Genomic DNA, 19,886 nt, shown 5'->3' with positions numbered 1-19,886 from the left:
GGGTTTGACTAACAGGAAGGAGACCAGTGGTAAGAGTAAGCTGGCTAGCAGGAAAAGAGGTTGGAGAGGTAGTGGTGCACTCCTGTTACTTAAGTTATGCTGTTTATTGTTGGGACTTTCAATCTTACTTGAGAGAGGCGGGTTTAGGATGAGGATGGTGAGAAGTAGCCATGACCTTGGTATGTGGTGAAGAAAGAGACTACATAATGTGTTGATAGTTTGGATATGAGGTTGAAGAGGAAGTGAGGAGCAAGGGAGAGAGCCTTACAGCAGGAGAGGATGGCTTATCCCCATTTAAGATGTTTCAAATGTGATGATTACTAATTTATTTAAGGCCTTTTTGATGAAAAGCACATATTTCTGGGCAAGTTCTCTGAAGAAAGGTCCATGAAGTTATTACTTAGTGAGATATTGTTGGGGGAAATAAACTTGTAGAGAGTTCCACAACCAAATAAATTTATAGCAGTAGTTCAATGTCCACAAATTCTTGAGACTAATTTTAGGGAGTATTATTTACATGACTTCAGTAATGTGCAATTGTAAGCAAAGGGTTTCACCAAAAGGATATTAACCTAAGATGACACACATTTAAAAAAGAAAATCAATTTTTTTACAGATTCAGTTAAAATTATGTGCAAAGAGGCGAAAGGAAGGTTTTTTTTAAGCACCATGGATTCAGAATTGTTAAGAAATCTATATTCTGACTATTTTTAATGTTTAAATATGTGTTTTAAAGATTAATTTATTTTTTATGTGTGATAAGAACTGGCCATAAATCCAAAAAAAAGAAGAAGGGGTTGAAAGAATCAGTCAGGAATTTTGATATCTCCCAAGATAAGTGAGAAATTCTGCTTTATTGTAATTTTTTATTTAAAACTATTTTAATAACTTGTAAACACTCTTGATGCTGGAGGAAACTAAACTACAAGGAAAATTTTAAAAAAGAGGTCTCCATAGAAGCCAACAAAAATATGTGTTGGGCTGAGTTTATAGGGCAAAGTCAGTGGTCAGTTCAAGGCTAAATTGACAATTGTTCTTTCTTTTGCCAGGAAAGAGACATAAGTAAGATCACAAATATTGACCTTAACTAAAACAAAGCAGGGAACAGAGAAGAAACTTGAGTGGTACCAAACAGTATTTGTGTCCTCTTAGCCATAAGTAATTAATTTTCCTATTCAAATAAATGGCAAAATGCAAAATGAATGGCAAGAGCCAGGTAAAAGCTTGGGAAGAAAACTCCTAAATGCAGCCTAAATGCATCAGCCTAAATGCAGACAGTAGTTGGAATGAATGCTGAAATTCCAACAAGATAGGCTGGTGTCATGTTTATCTAATCTACTAAATTGCTGCTAGAATCTAAAGTTCAAGAGAATTAGACAAGGGCAGATTTAATAGATATTAATATGTATCTATGACTTGTTAGTTCAGGGAGTAAAAACCAAGTAAGTAATAAGTTAATATAGGTAATGCTCAACTTTCATTGACCATTATGTGCTAAGCAAATTACAAACATTAGCATGTTTAGTTTTTGAGCAAATGCATTATATTTGCATTCATACAGGGAGTAAATATTTGAGCACCATGCTATTTCTTCTAGCACATGATGCTCTTTGCTACAACAGGCAACTTTTCAATATTAGGATTAAATTACTATCTTTAGGCCCAAAATCTTTTTAAAAGAAATTACTAAAGGCTTGTCTGCATTACTGGCTCTCACTTAAAATCCTCCACTGTCTTCTCTCTCTTGGTAGTTCTAGTTGATCCAAATAAAAAGACATTACTTTCAATAAAATACAGACTAAAATATGACCAACAGAATAAGAGTAAAATGATAGATCAAAGCAATGAGAGAAGCAAGGTATGTAGAAGATTATATGACAATCCAGGACAAAGGAAGAATATAAAGTACAATAGTAGGCATAGAGCTTCCTAGTAAACAGAGTTCAAAGGAAACTGCGGGAGTTCCTGTAGTGGTGCAGCAGAAACAAATCCGACTAGGAACCATGACGTTGCAGGTTCTATCCCTGGCCTCGCTCAGTGGGTTAAGGATCTGGCGTTGCTGTAAGCTGTGGTGAAGGTCACAGACGTGGTTCAGATCCTGCATTGCTGTGGCCATGGTGTAGGCTGGCAGCTGTATCTCTGATTGGACCCCTACCCTTAGCCTGGGAACCTCCATATACCGCGAGTATGGCCCAAAAAAGAAAAAAAAAAGGAACTGCATTCTTGTGTATGTTAATTATCTAATAAAAAGATAAATGCAAGATCATTGTGGCTCTATTTTCTAAGAAGAATTTGGAGCATGAAGAAAATTTTCATGTTGTGACAGTAAACAAATTTACTAAGAATGCATTACTGATTGATACACTAAACAAAAAATTAATGCTCTCCTTGAAATTCTACTTACTAAAAGAATAGGAACATTGGTTCTTGAATAAACTTACTAGACTGATGCTTTTGTCAATAGAAGGAAATTTGTCACATGCTACCTTGCTAACCCTTTAGGAAATGCCTCCTGATAATGACTAAAGCATGTTCTTAGATTTTGTGGCTTAGGTTTGAAAAGAAATACTTTTGGTGAGCTTCACATTCTAGCTCCTTATACTTCAGATGTATCTGATCTGAGCATAAAAGTAACAGATGCATACACATTTTCTTCTACATACACAACTTAAAGCTATTTTCCTATAAAGTATTGAAGTAAATAAGCAACTGCAGCTAAATTTCAGTGATGGATAACTATAATTGAGTTGAATCAAATTTGGCAAAAATCAGAATGTCTGCAGGAAAGGAATACATGCATTTGTACACATTCCTATCACCATATTATCTTATTTGAGTCATTGTAGAACAAAGACCTGGCCTCTGCAAATGTCAAGGGGTTATGGCTGAGACCTAAATTTTGTGTTCTGACTAGGAGTGGAAGAAATCACATCATGCCTCTTATGCATAAGCTCAACATTATGTGGACTGTTGGTGACACACACTTGGGTAATTTTAGTCAATTATACCAATTACTGTATCATTCTGTGAAGTCTTTTGTTATCTATTTACATTGTGTCCCACAGTGACTGCAGAATGCAAAGAGATTTCCAGCCAAAGTAAAACCCACAAATTTGAGGCTTTTTGCCAGTTCCTTTGAAAGCAAAAGTTGAATTTTGCATTGTTCCACAGGAAAAGCAAGCTTTGTTATGGTTAATAGTTGCTTTTTCCTGTGATGACTATCGCAATGAATAACTAATTTCTCAGAATGCACCACTGTGATTTTCAAGTAAAAACAGACTTTCACCAGTCATTTTGAAGACCTGGCCTCTCAATTGCAGAAAAACCTATTCCTTCCAAATTGTTGGATTCCAGCCTCAATAAAACAATATATTATAGAAATAAAGCTCTATTCCCCTTATTTGAGAAAAATATTCCCTAAACACATGGTGAAAAAGAAAATATTGGTGAATAAAATAAAGAATTTTGCTTACTGAAAAGCAGAATCCTGGTTTCTACTTTACCTTTGCATTTAAAATGGTCATGGTCTTGAAATAAGATCATTTGTTAACCAGCCACTGGAAAGAAAAAAATAAGGTGTAGTAATTCAACTGCCTTTAAATTTTAGAAAGTTTTTTAGGGCTAATAAAACCAGTCTCTAAATTGACTGTAAGTAAGGTAATTGAGAAAGATTTGTAAAAATGGCATTGCTCACTGGAATGGGTACTATTATTATTTGTTCTTAAAAGCTTCTATGGTATTGAAAGAATGAGAATACAGAAACAGGGGCTGGTCTGCATCACATGTATAATAGGTATTCCAAGAGTAGTAGAACAAGGATGCATGATGCTTGAAACCCTAAAATCTAGACATTTATAGTTTAACTGGTATATCTTTCTATTTTTTTTACTAAATAATAAATTTTTAAAAGGCAGTTCAAGAGTTCCTGTTGTGACTCAGTGGGTTAAGAACCCAATATAGTGTCTTTGAGGATGTGGGTTTAATCCCTGGCCTCCCTCAGTGGGTTGAGGATCTGGTGTTGCCACAAGTGCAGTGTAGGTTGCAGATGTGGCTCAGATCTGGCATCGCTGTGGCTCTGGTGTAGGCCGGAAGCTGTGGCTCCAATTTGATCCCTACCCCAGGAACTTCCACATGTTGCAGGTGTGGCCCTAAAAAAGAAAACAAACAAACAAACAAATAAATAAATAAAATTTTAAAAGGCAGTTCAGCCCTGTATCCTGAGCACTTCATACAGTTCTTGGCTTGTGTATGTACATGTTTTGAGATAAATATTATCTTTGTGATAAGCAATTTTAGCTTGCTAATATGCTTCATTTTGTTTCCATCCTCTTTTATCTTTTCTTTTAAGCCTCCATTATATGGCATATTAGAAACCCATGTGGGCATGAGGTCCTTTTGAAGGAGCAAGTTGATAAATAGGTAACATTAAAATACCAATTTACCAGCAATAAATCTCTCTTTGCACCTTTATTTAACTGGGATCTCAATCATTCTCTATAGATAGATATTTGGTCACTTAAAACTTTTATTTACCTGGATATTTTCACTACAGATTGATTGAAGCTTCTAGAATATATTTCAAGAGATAATTTTAAGCACAAAAATTATTTTAAAATCCTTCCCATTTTACCATTGTTACAATGTGCAGAACATTAAATCCAGCAATTCCCAGTTTAGAGTATTTCATAGAAAGAGTTTTCAATGTGCATGAAAATTCATGCATAAGATGGTCATTTCAGCATTGTTTATATGATGGAAACATCTCTGAGATACGTCTTCTAGAGAAATAATCAAGATGCAGAACATTGCGACAGAAAGTATGAACTAAATTGTATAAAGAATCATTACTATATAATTAAATACATAGTCGTGTCACACAAACACACATGTTAAATGTATAGAGAAAGATTTGGGCAAAATGCACGTTGATTTGCTAAGATTAGTTACTTTTAATGGTGAGACTAGAATCTGGAGAGTCTAGTGAAAGGAAATTTTATTTTATATGCTTATATATTGCTTGAATGTTTTTTACAGAGAAATTATTCGTGTAGTGTTTCTTTTTTTGAAAAGAACTTGAAACACATACCTGTAGGAAAAAAATAGAAATTTACCTTAGAGGAGAAAGAAACTAATCACCTTGTATTGACTATTTCAAATACTGCCACCTCTAAAAGGCTTCCTCTCTTTCTTCTGCATTCCTCTGTACTTGAGTATGTATCATTCTTTTGGTATTTATTCAATTCAATAGTATTTATTAAAGCTCTACTGAGATTCAATTACAAAAAATATATGATTCTTGCCCTCAAAAAACTCACAATTGAGAGAAGAAAAAAAAAGAAATGCACTAACAATAAGGCAATGACCTGTTAGCTAAAATATATGGCAAGTAAGAACAGCACATTACAGGCTTTGTGGGAGGCAGAATTCTAAGATGGACCTCAAGATTCTCAGCTGGCTGTTTACTGGCTTTGGCCTTCGGGAAGCTCAAGCAGGGAATGGAAGTCTGAGAGGAAAGTGCCAAGGATTTCTTCCTCATTTCCTTTTTGTTCAATCACCCTGCTATTGAGCACATACTACATGCCAGGCACTATCCTAAGAATATTACTTTTCTAAAAAAACTCACTTAATACGCATAACCTACCTTTGAAGTAGAAATAGTTATTATCCCTATTAAAAAAAAAAGTTAGATAAATTGCTATGGGTCACAAGTGAGATAAACGATAGAGCCAGAATTCTAATGCAGGCAAACTGACCCCAGAGCCTGGACACTAACTGTTATCGCATATTTATCATATACTGCAATCATCTTGGATAGCCTGAATCTATCATGTCAGGGAGCAAATGTAATGAAAGTTTTACTCTTTACAATATGCATTAGGGTCTCTTGAAAAAAATCAAGCAGCTTCAGCCTAAATATTTTATTTTTTTTCCCCACACTTGACAATTTTCTATACTTGTTGCAGAAAGGCAGGCATGCTCTTACCATAGGTATATTTTAAAATCTTACCTACTGCTGCAATACAACATGAAAATTAGACAGGGGCTCTATTTGCCTCTATTTCTGATGTATGCATTCTTCATGAATATATTAGTGTCCTGGCTTTATAACATGGTACTGAAAAGTTGTCAGTAATGGGTAATTTGACTATAATTTCTTATGATCCAACTATCCAGAACCATCTCAGAGATTCACAATTTTGCCTTCTCTGATATATTGCCATTGTGATTGTGACTTAGGGGTTTCTAATCAAAAATAAAAATAAAATAGTAATGGTGATATGGAACTTAGTTCTTGAACCAAGCTCTCTGTCTTTAAGATTTATAGGTATTTTTCAGCAGGATCACACATAGTATCTTTCCTCTCATTGATGCTTAATAATTTGTGTTATCATTGATGTTCATTTTTTAAATACTGTGCTTTAATAATTGAAATTGTGATATATCTTTGAAAATGCATCCAAGTGTTGTGGTTTGGATGTGTGTCAAAAGTCCATTAAGTTATCCATGAATGCCAAAAGTTTGAATTGCCCTGCTGTGGACCACTGGTGTTTTTTTGTTTGTTTGTTTTGTTTTGTTTTGTTTTTATTTTGTTTTGTTTTTAAAGCCTCTCCTATAAGTAAGCTATAGTTTGCACATTGTGGCTAGTTCTCATGACATCAGAACTAACAGTTACTTATTTAATTAAAAAGCCCATCCTGTACCATGTAGCATGCCAATTAATGGGAATACAAAGAAGTATCACATCTGAAAACCCCTAGTCTAGTGACAATGGGACATATGATTTGAGCACCATCGAGATTACATAGACAGACAAGTAGATAGAGTACCTATGCTCTGGAAAGCCACAGGATGAACCACTAATGACAAAAAAATGGAAACACATGCTGGATCTTAAAGACACGTACAAGTTTTAGAGGAAAAAAAAGAAGCTTATGCTTTAAGCAGAGCAACAGTCTGTGCAGAACTCAAGAGATGATGTGAGAAAGTATGATCCTTTTGTGAAACAGTAAGGATTTGTTCATGATTGGACTGTGGATCATGAGATGAGATGTGGCAAGTGAAATAAGTGGACAGGTTTGAGTCAGGGTGGGAAAAACCTTCTTTTAAGCAGTTTGCTGTTAATCCTAGAAGCCCCTTAGAATCTTTGGCTTAAACAGTAGAATAGCATATTATATTATATTATATCATATTATATTCACATAATTTTTTATTATAACAGAACTCTTATGTTGACAACCTGCAACTTGTACACACAGCTTTGTAATAAAAACACTAAAATTAGAACTAGAAGGGAACTTCTGCAACATGATAACGGGCACCTAAGAAAAACATCACACATAATAATGAAAGATGGAAAGCTTTTTCCCTAAGGGGCAAGACAGGATATATTCTCTCATCATTTTTATTCAACATTATACTGGAGGTTCTAGCCAGGGAAATTAGACCCAAATAAATAAATAAATAAATAAATAATATCCAAATTGGAAAGGAAATAAAACTATCTCTAATTACAGATCTCCTGTACAGAAAACACTATGCACCATCACCAACAACAAGCCATTAGAGCTAATAAATGAATTCATCAAGGTTGCAGGATACAAGATCAATAAACAAAGATCAATTGTGTTGTTGTACATTTATATATTAGCAATGAACAATCTAAAAATGAAATCAAGGAAAGAATTTTATTAAAAATAACATCCAAAATATTAAAATACATTAGGAATATATTTAATAAATGCCAGAGTTTACACTGAAAACTGGAAAACGTCATTGAAAGAATTCTTAAACACCTTAAATAATCAAAAAGCTATTTCTTAGATGTTCTTCAGGTTCTTAGATCAGAAGACCTGATGTTGTTAGGTTGGCAATAATCCACAAATCGATCTACTGATTCAATGCAATACCTATCAAAATCCTAGCTGCCATTTTTGAAGAAACTGATAAGCTCTTCCTAAAATTCATATGCAAGTGCAAGGGGCTCGGAATAGCCACAGCAATCTTGAAAAATAACAGCAAATTTGTAGGACTCACACTTTGCAATTTCAAAACTTATTATAAAGTTACTGTAATAAACACTGTGGTAACAGGTAAGGATACACACCTAGATCAACGCAAGAGAACTGAGATCAGAAGTAAACCCATATATTCATGGGCAACTGATTTTTGACAAGGGTGCCAAAGCAATTCAATGAGGAAAAGCATAATCTTTTCAACAAATAGTGTTGGGGACAACTGGATATTCATATGTAAAACAATGAGGCTGTATTCCTAACACCATATACAAAAATTAAAATAAATAGAAACTTAAATTTAAGAACAACAATTATTAAACATTTAGAAGAAAACACAGGTGTAAACTTTCATGATCTTGAATTTGCTAATGGTTTCTAGATGGGACACAAAATAGAATCAACAAAATAAAAAAATAAACTGAACACCACCAAAAATTTAAAATTTTGTGCTTCTAACATGGTATCAAGAAAGTGAAAAGAGGGAGTTTCCGCTGTGGCGCAGTGGAAACGAATCTGACTAGAAATCATGAGGTTGTGGGTTCTATCTCTGGCTTTGCTTAGTGGGCTAAGAATCCTGCATTACTGTGGCTGTGGTGTAGACCAGCAGCTGTAGCTCCGATTGGACTCCTAGCCTAGGAACCTCCATATGCCATGAGTGTGGCCCTAAAAAGCAAAAAAAAAAAAAAAAAAAAAAAAACAAAACAAAAAAACAAACCCACAGTGAAAAGATTACCTGTAGATAGAATAAGAAAAAATAGTGCAAATGATATGTGTGATAACGGTCTAGAATTCAAAATATAAAAGGAAATTTTACAATTCAATAACAAAAAAGGCAAATAATACAATTAAATATGGGCAGAGGATTTGAATAGACTTTTCTCTAAAGAATATATACAAATGATCAATTAGCACATGAAAAGGTACTCACAGCTTTAGTCACTAGGAAAGTGTCAATCAAAACCATTTGAAATACTACTTTTTATCCCCTAGAGTGGCTATAATCTAAAAGATGGACAATAGCAGGATTTAGTAAGGATGCAGAGAAATTGGAGCCCTCTTACATTGTAGTGGGAAAGTTAAATGGTGTAGTTGCTTTAGGAAACACCCAAGTTGTTTCTCAAATTGTTAAACAGAATTGCCATTGGCCCAGGAATTCCACACCTAAGTTCAGACCCAAGAGAAGTGAAAACATATGTTTATATAAAAACTTAAACATAAATGTGCATAGCAGCATTATTCACACAGCCCAAACATGGAAATAACTCAGATGTCTACTGCTGATGACTGGATAAACAAAATGTGGTATATCCATACACAGGGATATTATTCAGCCAAAAAAGAATGAATTACTGATACATGCTACAATATGGATGAACCTTGAAAATATTATGCTAAATAAAAGAAACCAGAAAAAAAATCCTACCTATTGTATGTTAGATTTATATGAAATATCCAGAAGAGGAAAATACATAAAAATATAAAATAGATATTGATTGCCAGGAACTAGGGAGATAGGAGAATAAGGAATGACTGCTAATGGATTCAAGATTTCTTTTCAGGGTGATAATATTCTGAAATTAGGTAGTGTTATCTGCTGTACAATTTTGTAAATGGGTAAAAACCTTTTGAATTGTATGCTTTTAAAGTGTTAATTTTGGGAGTTGCTGTCATGGCTTAGCAGTTAGTGAACCTGACTAGCATCTGTGAGGACTCAGGTTTGATCCCTGGCCTTGCTCTGTGGGTTAAGGATGCGGCATTGCCATGAGCTGTGGTGTAGGTCGCAGACGCGGCTTGGATCCAGAGTTGTGGCTCTGGTGTAGGCCAGCAGCTACAGTTCCAACTGGACCCCTAGCCTGGGAACCTCCATATGCCACTGCTGTGGCCCTAAAAGTCAAAAAGACACCCCCCAAGATAAAAATAAAGTTAATTTTATGGTAGCAGATTTACATCTCAACTAAAAATCTAGTTATATAAATTACATATGAATAAGATTCGTTTTTAAATAAGTGATTTAAATATGTGCTGATCTATAGTAGGTGTCCAATAAATATTTGTTTAAAGAATGAATACGCCATAACTGATTGATAATAGAAATTATAGAAAATAGCAATACACTAAGTAAAAATAAGCATTTAAATGAATCATTATAAGTAGACCACTAGATCAGAAAATTATTTTTGAAAAGGACTACTATTACAAATATTTAAACCACTTTCTTTTAAAAAAGAAAGTAACAATTTTTTTCCAAATAACTCGTAGAAGTACAAAGTAAGAACTAAATATATTGTTAAAAATGACTTGACAAGGATTATTCAGAATGGACATTGAATAGGCTAATTAGAGTTTCATTTGAAAATTTTTATTTTGCAAAAGTTTCACATTAATATGGAATTTTAGGAGAGATTAATCAACTCTAACTTATAGCAAAAGACTGTATATAATCCAGGAATTGTTCTCCAACCCATTTTATACCTAAAATTGATGAAAAGACTTTTTCATTCACCTTTCAGTTAGGAAACATTTTAAAAGACAGCTGTCCAAATTTATTTAGTTAAAGATAGTGATCAATCTTGACTTCATTTAAAATAATGTGACTGAAAATGGAAGTTTGATAAAGCTGTTTATTAAGTAGTCATCCCTAACTTTTTAGTTCCTATAAAATTATTTTGTCTAAGGTGTATACAATCCATGCACATACGTGTATTTTAGGCATCATATATGTATACATAGGCACATATATATGAGTTATATGTATGTGTTCTGGCAATGAAAAACTGAATCATACCAGTTATATCTTTCAAAGAAGAAAAATTTAACTATAAGTTGCATGTTGCTTCTGAAAATAAAAGATTTTTAGCCTGTGATACTGTTAGCCTAGTCAGAGAACATTGTGTTGAAATTGCCTATCAATTTGGCTCAAGTAGTGAATATATTTCCTAATTAAGCTAACATTCTTGGTGGTGAAGGAAATTTTCTTGATATATGTTAAGCAATAGTGAAATGTACCAAACTGATTGCTCCAAAATAAATTTAATTTTGGCATCAATGTCTTTATAAAATAGAGAGATGCTGCCAAAGAGATTGTGGAAATAGAAGCTGCCCACTTTAAGTACCTATAGGTATTCCTTAGGGAAGTCCTTGTTAAACTATCCAATCTTTTTTTTTTTTTTTGTATTTTTAGGGTTGCACCAGCAGCAGTCCCCAGGCTAGGGGTCAAATTGGAGCTGCAACTGCCAGCCTACACCACAGCTCACAGCAACAATGAATCAAACCTGCATTCTCATGGATACTAGTTGGGTTTGTTACCACTGAACCACAACAGGAACTCCTGAAACCATCTTATTTTTTAAGTCAATGAACTGAGGTGGAGGGAGGCTTGTCCAAGGTCCCAGGTAGTGCATCTGGGACCCGAGCTCAGGCTCCTGACATCTACCCCAGGCCCATTCTGCTACATCTGAAACTAACATTCATGTCGTTTCTATAGCAACTGTTCTTAAATGTGGTGAAGAAAGCACCAGAAAGTTTCCCTTCATTTTCCTTGATGTTTTGTTTTAATTTACTTTTATAGTATTGATACAGTAGCATTAACATAACTCTAGTGGAAGAGGTATTTCTCTTACAGCCATGAAATTTAACAAAACTGTTCTCATCTCTCCACAAATCTTCTAGAGTCTGATAAGCAAGCTTTACATTCACATCATTCCCATTTCAATGTGATTCCAGCTTTGACCTCTGCTTTTTTTTACTTAACATAATTGCACATAGCCCTCTCTATTGCTACATGTATTTCATATTTCTCATCTTCAAAATCTGCCTTTTATGTTCCTATTTTGAGCACTAAGTAATGTGGTTGCTCTTATAGGTGAACATTTAAATTGCTTATGTTTTTTCCCTTAAGAGAGTGTTACAATGAATATATTTTAAAGGTTTTCCCTCCAAATTTTATCATTGCCTTAGATTCAACACTAAGATGTGGGGTTAATCTGATGAACAGTATCTACAGTTTTCATCACCATTCCTCTTTCTCTTCTCCTTCCCTTCCCGCACTCCCCTTTCTCCTTCTCCAAGATCATCATCATCTTCTTCTCCTAATGGATTAGGATGTGTGAGGTTTGGTGGATTGATACAGGCCAATGATTCACAAATGGAGGTAGATTAAACTATTCACTCACCCCCCTTAAAAATAAATAAATAAAAGGGCAAAGCCATAATTAACCATTGAACATGAGCTGATACAAACTGTCTGGGCAGCCAGACAGGTTGTGGCCATGGCAAAACTCATCAAAGGGGAGAGATGACTTGAGCTATTGCCTCCCTTATGGTTTACAGACTGTACAGTAACTGTGACCACTTTGCTTGGGAAACCACTCAGCTCCAGGAAGGGGAGAAGTGACCCTCCCCCCATATGGTTCCATGCCTCTTCAACAGTAAATACCTGAGTCCTGTTGGCTGGGGAAAAGCAACTCAGGAATAGTATTTCAATACTCAGATGCATGCTAGACAAAGTAATCAGCAAAATTATTTGCATAGGGTACTTGAAGAGAGAACAAAGGAGAATAAGGGAAAAGCAGGGCTTTTATTGAATGCCTGCTATGGTAGTGCTTGTCGCTTTATCACATTTGGGTATCATGATGCGGCCATGAGGCCATGAGCGAAGGAGCAACTGTCCTGCCTCCCAGAGGGTAAAACACTTGCTCAGGATTACTCAGCTGGTCAGTGGTTGAGCTGAGATGTGAGTTGACATCTGGTTCAAATTGTTCTTAATTCTTATTATCATATTGCGCCTCCAATTAAAATGCTGCTAATATCTTTCATCCCATCCTCACTGACAATGGGTATTATTGCTAAAATTTATTGCAAGTGGTCTAAATATTGCATTAATTTATTTTGTATTTTCATGTTTGGTAAATTTTTAAATATGGAAAATTTATCATTAAATAGTATTAAAATGGCTATCAAATATAGAAAAGTATAAGTTATTATAAAGATTATTAAATATAAAAGCAATTAAAAATAAGAAAATGATTATTAATTTTTTTATGTGTTTATGGATTCATTACCTCTTGAATACCAATTGCCTTGTCCTTGATCCATTACTATTACTATTATATTTATTTTAATATTATGCTCAATTTTCTTTAAAATTTCATTCACTAATTATTAACTCATTCGGATAATTGAGCTTTTGCCTCCCTCGTGGTTTGCAGACTGTCCTAAAAGCTTCATGCCTATTACTGGCCCTGTGCTAGACCCTAGGACTTTACAACCCCTACTGCCAAGAGCTCACGGTCTGCCTGGAGGAACAATTTGAAAAGCCAAATATTAAAATACCAAAGGACAGCAGTTTGAAAAGGGGCTCCTTTGTTCCTTTTTAACATCCATGTTTCACAGTGGAGTCACATGCGAAGGAGGAAAGCTGCAGCTGGGTGGTTTATTGCTGTTCTTAAGTGTCCTAGCTTAACACATACCAAGCTCTTTGTGAGTGACAGGAAGCCTGGAGTTTATGTTCATGCTCAGCCAGGGTAGGTGGAGAGACCTCAGGCTTTGACACATTGGACTGCCCTACTGGATCCCAGAACAGGCCCCATCTCCACAGTGAAATTCTTTGGGGATAAGATGGAAACAACAATCTTCCAGCCCTTTAAACATATGCCATTCTGTTTTCCTATTCTACTCTTCCTACTGCCAACACGATATTCACAAACTGGCCTTGTCTCCATGCGACACCAGCCATATGGGAATATGGCCATGTGCTATATGTTAAAGATCTAATGGATGTACAGTGTTCTGAACGCTGAGATGCATCATGCACGTGTGGGCTTTTACTTCAGTCTTCTTTGAGTTATTTCTGTGCTAGAGTGATAAGTTGTGCTCAACCACTTCCGCATTCTCATAAGCTAGGACAGCATAACCAGATGATTAGCAGCTTATACAGTGGCTTTGAAAGTGGAATCAAGTTTCTCTTATCCCTTTGGTGAGAGCCTAACTTCATGTGGCAATTATGTCTGATTTCCATCCATTTTTAATGAACAAAGTAAAATAATGATCAACTAGAATCATATTTATAATATTATCAAGTGTTTGGAAGATTTGACTCATATCTCTTGGGGTGGTCATGTGTCATATGAGAGGAGAGAGTGGTTACTCCTTCAGGGGCTGGTCTAAATTAAATTTTCATTTCCTAAGTTTGGATGACAAGGAAAATTCTTGGAAAGTGGAATGAAACACAGATAGTTTGCCTATTAAACGTCAACACTAAAAGAAAAAAAAGCCAACAAATACACTAACTACTGTTTTTTTGTTTGCTGTTTTTTGTTTGTTTGTTTGTTTGTTTTTTGCTTTCTAGGGCCACACCTGTGGCATAGGGAGATTCCCAGGCTAGGGGCTGAATCAGAGCTATAGCTGCTGGCCTGCGCCATAACCACATCAACGCAGGATCTGAGCTGCATCTGCAACCTACACCACAGCTCATGGCAACGCCTGATCCTTAACTCACTGAGCAAGGCCAGGGCTCGAACCTGCAACCTCATGGTTCCTAGTCAGATTCATTAACCACTGAGCCACGACGGGAACTCCAGGATATTATTTTTAAACACAGTGAAATATAGATCGTAATTAGGAATCAAGGCAAGGAAAAGTTACAGCTTTTGCATCAGAAGCCCCATCCCTGGCCAATGAGTTAGATTTTTTGCTAGAGGTAGACCGCTTCACATACCTGGTCCTAAAAATGAAACGACGGGTGATGAAAATAGTCTGAAAACTTTAATGGCAGACTTCTTTTAAGCTCTGACAGTATGTGGACTTCAGCTGGCAAGTGTGTTGTGAGAATGTAATGAATCCCAGGAGCAGAGATAATCAGTCCCATCATCCTCAGCCTTATTTAAATGATGGTTTATACAGTAACATGAGCAGCAAGAAATCTGTTCTCCTCCTCCAGCTGGAATAGTCACGCTGGGCTGATCTATTTAATAATTACTGGCTAAATATTTACAACAGTGAATGCCTTTTGTTTGAGAGCTCAGTCAAGATAATTAGAAACTATGATGAGTTTATTTCCAGTAGTAACAAATTGAAATTCTTGACTTGAGAGAAAGATAGCTGTATATAGTATAACATTTTTATTCAGGCTGGTACCACATTAGAGCACAGTACTGATGGGTGTGAAATTTTGAATTCTTCTCAGCCAAGGCTTACTAGCAAGTCAGGGATGGTTTTCATTGTTAATTTAATGCTGACACGACTTGCAGTGTGCTCTAAAATGCACTGAAAATTATGAAACTGGAACTCATTAACCAGTATGTAAAGTCAGCTTTGTAGGATTATCATCTAATATTTTAATTGAATTTCTTGAGATTGTAATTTCAATTTTGCTCTATTGAACTCAGTAGAAAAAAGGTAAAACTTTAAAGATGATTTAACTTGTTGTAATGAACTTTTGCAGAAAGAAGCACATATTGAAGAGGATACCAAGAATAAAGAGGTTGAGTTATTTCAAAATAACTTATACCACATACTAGCCAGGCAGTAATGTGTCTTTTAGGACAGTTGCTGGCACTGCAGAGACAGGCCCAGTGTTTTGGCGCCTCACCACATTCTCTGCTCTCCAGTCGCCTCTTCCTCCAGGGAATCTCCAAAGTGGCAACTTCTCCTTCAACTTTAGGTAAGCTTAGAGGTCCTCTACTCTCTCTGCAATGTTCTCTTCACCCCCCAGCCCTCTGGTGTTTGTAAGTCACATTTCCTAAGTTTGTAGCCTTTAGGTGTGCAAGTGTGTAAGATAAAATATTTATGTAGAGAAGCACACAAAAGTATACAGCTTAAAGGTGTACACTTTTTACTCTCTTACTGGTCTCCATGAAGAAACATAATTTTTTTTTATTTAAATGTACTCCAACTTGTCATCCCTTCTTTTATAGTTAGTGCTTTGTGTGTTTCTCACCTCATACATTTTTTTTTCTCCAAAGTGACGGAGGTATTATAATACTGTCTAATACTTTCTAAACTCGCCATTGTGTTTCCTTTTGCAAATCGTTTTGCCTTTTAAAATTTATCTGGAATTATTCTTTGTATCTGTGTTTTTATATTTGGTATAAGACAGAACTCAATATTCCAGTCAGAGAGAATAGCTAGTGTAGACTGAGATTTCAGGAACTTGCGTCTGATGAGGAGGAAGCTGCAGCCAGTAAATGAGGCAAGAAGAATGAGAAATGAGCTTGCAGAGGCAGACAGAAGATTTACTGAAGATTCAGATTTACTCTCTATCAAATATTATATATAGGTTTTTAAAGATAATATTTCTATCTAAAGATATACTAGAGAGCTTTCTAGCCCTTGGTAATATTTTTTTTTCATTTTATTCCAAATGTATGGGAATCTATTGGAGAGAACAGACGAGTTGTACTATAGGATCTACCTTGTTAAGAATCACTGACCTGGAGTTCCCGTCGTGGCGCAGTGGTTAACGAATCCGGCTAGGAACCATGAGGTCCCGGGTTCCATCCCTGCCCTTGCTCAGTGGGTTAACGATCTGGCGTTGCCGTGAGCTGTGGCATAGGTTGCAGAGGCGGCTCGGATCCCGCGTTGCTGTGGCTCTGGCGTAGGCCGGCAGCTACAGCTCCGATTAGACCCCTAGCCTGGGAACCTCCATATGCCGCTGGAGCGGCCCAAGAAATGGCAAAAAGACAAAAAATAAAAATAAAAAATAAATAAAAAAAAGGATCACTGACTATTGTGGGAATTATTAATAGCAATGCAAAAGGAAATGGAGGTGGAGCAGTTAGGCAGCTTCTGCACTTTTCCAAGTGCTAGATGATGGAGGTTTGGACTAGGGTCTTAACAGTGGAGGTAGGCAAATACGGACAAACATAAGGTTTGTTTTGAAAGGAAAACCAACAAGATTTTTCTAATGGGTATAAATTATGACTCCAGGGAGTTCCCATCGTGGCTCAGCAGAAATGAATCTGACTAGCATCCATGAGGACACAGATTCAATCCCTGGCCTCTCTCAGTGGGTTAAGGATCTGATGTTGCCGTGAGCTGTGGTGTAGGTCATAGACACGGCTTGGATCTGGCATTGCTGTGGCTGTGGCATAGGAATCCTCTAGCCTGGGAATTTCCATGTGCTATGGGTGTGGCCCTAAAGACACACACACAAAAAGAATTATGACTCCAAGGGTAAAGATATTTACAGAAATAGAAAAAATATCTGTTAAAATTTTATTGGCTCCATGAAATTCTGGTCCTAATTGTGACTACCAACTTTGCACCTGATAGTAAAATTACCTTATATTTGATAATGCCTTCCTAGTTAATATATAAACTCACCAATCCCTGTGTCTTAAAATAAATATAACAAGTAATTTCTAGATATTTATCAAGCATTCTCACAGGCACAATTTGTTTCCAGCATCCCATTGAGTGGTTAGTGGGCCCATCAGTCTCTTTAATTTCCAGCTGAGGAAATTTAGATATAATATTTAATAGATAGCAAAGCTAGATCTTCAACTAAGTCTTAAGACTCTGGAATTCTTGGGGTTTTCGTCATGGCTCAGTGGTAACAAAAACAACTAGTATCCATGAAGATGTGAGTTCCATCCCTGGCCTTGCTCAGTGGGTTAAAGATCCAGTATTGCCATGAGCTGTGGTGTAATTGCAGATGAGACTTGTATCATGAGTTGCTGTAGCTGTGGCTGTGGCGTAAACCTGCAGCTAGAGCCCCAATTCGACCCCTGGCCTGGAAACTTCCATATAATGCAGGTATGGCCCTAAAAAGAAAAAAAAAAAAATACAAAATTAAAAAATAAAATAAAACACACTAGAATTCCTAACTTTTTTTGTACATTTTTTGTCACCATTGTAACAGTCATATCAATGGCTAGGCACAAAAAATACACACTCATAACACATTCATAAAATGTTGGCTAACTGTTTTCTTGAATGGGGCAAAGGCAAGAAAAAGTGTTTAGCCATCCACTGATTATACCAAGATGCCCAGACCTGGAATTCAATTTCATCTACTTAATGGTTGTATCTGTTTTTAATTAAGTTTACCTAGAAATATTTATCTTTTAAAGTCTGAATCTATTTTATAATGAATGTATATGGACATATGCCGGAATTAGACTCCTGCTGATTTTTCTTAATCAATTCGTTTGAATTCTTTTTTTGTGAGCAAGTGTGAACTGAGGTATGAATGGTAAAGAACAAAATGCTATTTCTACCTGAACTTAGAAATTCAACAGAAAGAGTGACTTGTCAGCAGCAATTAATGTGGAAACCCAGATGGTCAGAAGAGATAAACCATCAGCTGATTTTATTAATTTCTTAAGGACATGTTTAATGTTGAGACAGACTCTTCAGAAATGTACCTAAAGTACGTTATTTTTCCAATAAGCTAATTTAATTAATTCCAATTGGATTAATTTGGACACATTACCATTATTTATCTAAAGAAAAAGAACAAGCACAGAAAGTGCTAATGTAGTGGGGTGAACAGCACAGACTGAATCCATAAAATAACATGAATGCAAGTAACAGGAATTTATAATCTGCGTACATTGAATTGTCCCTCTCAGAGTAAGAATGATAATAAACTTATAATAACTGGCATTTATAACTTTCACAAAGCACCTGTACATTTCATTTTGATTTGATCTTTACCCTTCACCCTTAATATTATGAAGTTTGCATTCATTAAATGCTGGTGCCAGGTACCATGCACAATGCTTTGCATACATTATCTTATTTATTTTTTTCTTATAATCTGCACGTTAGGTGAGCTGATTAAGGTTTTTGGTGATAAGCAAGACAGAGGGACTTTGCCAAATTTGAACAAAGTAAAGAATATGCTAAAATGAAAGACAGGCACTCAGGGAATTTTAGAGCATTATCTTTGAAATCAACCAGGTCTAACATTTTTTCAGATGTAATAAGTTCTACCCAAGGTTCACAATCTGAGGAGAGTCTATTTGCTTGCCTCTGATACTGTGCTCCTTCCCTTGTCCAGGAAGACTAATTTCTGAGCTTTGAAGGAGAAACTAAAGGAACATTCCTTTTCCTCTAATCATGTTGACATTTATGTGGTGAAAACAGCAAACCAGGTATAAGTTAAGAGGGAAAAGTACTAGAGTTAATACTGCTCCCAGGTTTCCAGACTCAGTGGAGACCAAGGGAAGAATCCCAGGTTATACACAGATGGAAAGATGTAGGTGGATGGTTCTTGAAGCCTGAAGGTCCCTCAGTAACTGGATCAGTCTCAGCTATTTGGTAAGAAACAAAACTTCTGACAGGGAGTCCAGCAGGTTTAACAGTAATGAGACAGCTGGGCACCCATGATGTGTGTGTCTCACTCCCCCCTGGAGAGAGGGCGATGGTGCCCTCTATTCTGTGGCTCTCATCGTATGAAGGAAACATTCCAAGATCACAAGCAATGAATGTGAAAGAAAACTGTCAGGAGAAGGAAAGCTATGGGAATGAGTGTGCATGTTGGTGGGGTGAGATGATGAACCTACTGCTATGGGTTAAGGGCAGCTGTTAGCAGCAGAGAAGGGGGTAATCAAATTAAGTTCTGGTCTTTCCCTTGCGCATTCCATTCCCTTAGCACAATCATTGCTAGTCCCCTGGCCTCACAATATGATGGCAACTACCGCAGGGACCGATGTCCTCATGAGAAATATCAGAGCAGCCCTGAGGTTGGGCTGGGCATAGGAGTTCATGAAAACTTATGCTACCTACCAGCCTTGATGCTGTTCCCCTTTACCCCATTTCCTCCTAACCCCCAGGGTTGGTGGATAGCTCCTCAGGGCTGCTTTTTTTCTGGGCGTTTAGAGACAAACAGCAGTTAAGAGTAATTTCAACTAAGAATAATTTCTTCTT

The 19,886-nt window shown here is 36.2% G+C and overlaps 1 long non-coding RNA gene across 1 annotated transcript in view; it reads left to right on the top strand.

The window, feature by feature from the left end:
* The window catches only part of LOC106505714 (uncharacterized), a 298,920-nt gene that overhangs the window by 65,045 nt on the left and 213,989 nt on the right, over positions 1-19,886 (top strand). Inside the window, exon 2 of the long non-coding RNA XR_014824203.1 lies at positions 15,556-15,675. This is a non-coding gene — a long non-coding RNA (uncharacterized LOC106505714). The remainder of the gene's footprint in view (positions 1-15,555; positions 15,676-19,886) is intronic.

This window comes from Sus scrofa, chromosome 13 (genome assembly GCF_054392235.1).
Source record: "Sus scrofa isolate SSC_HxYL_T2T_F1_AM1 chromosome 13, Sscrofa_HxYL_maternal_Yorkshire_Landrace_v2.0, whole genome shotgun sequence".
NCBI classification, from domain to species: domain Eukaryota; kingdom Metazoa; phylum Chordata; class Mammalia; order Artiodactyla; family Suidae; genus Sus; species Sus scrofa.
Note: the sequence above shows the minus strand (reverse complement) of the source record. Positions and strands in the feature narration are given on the sequence as shown.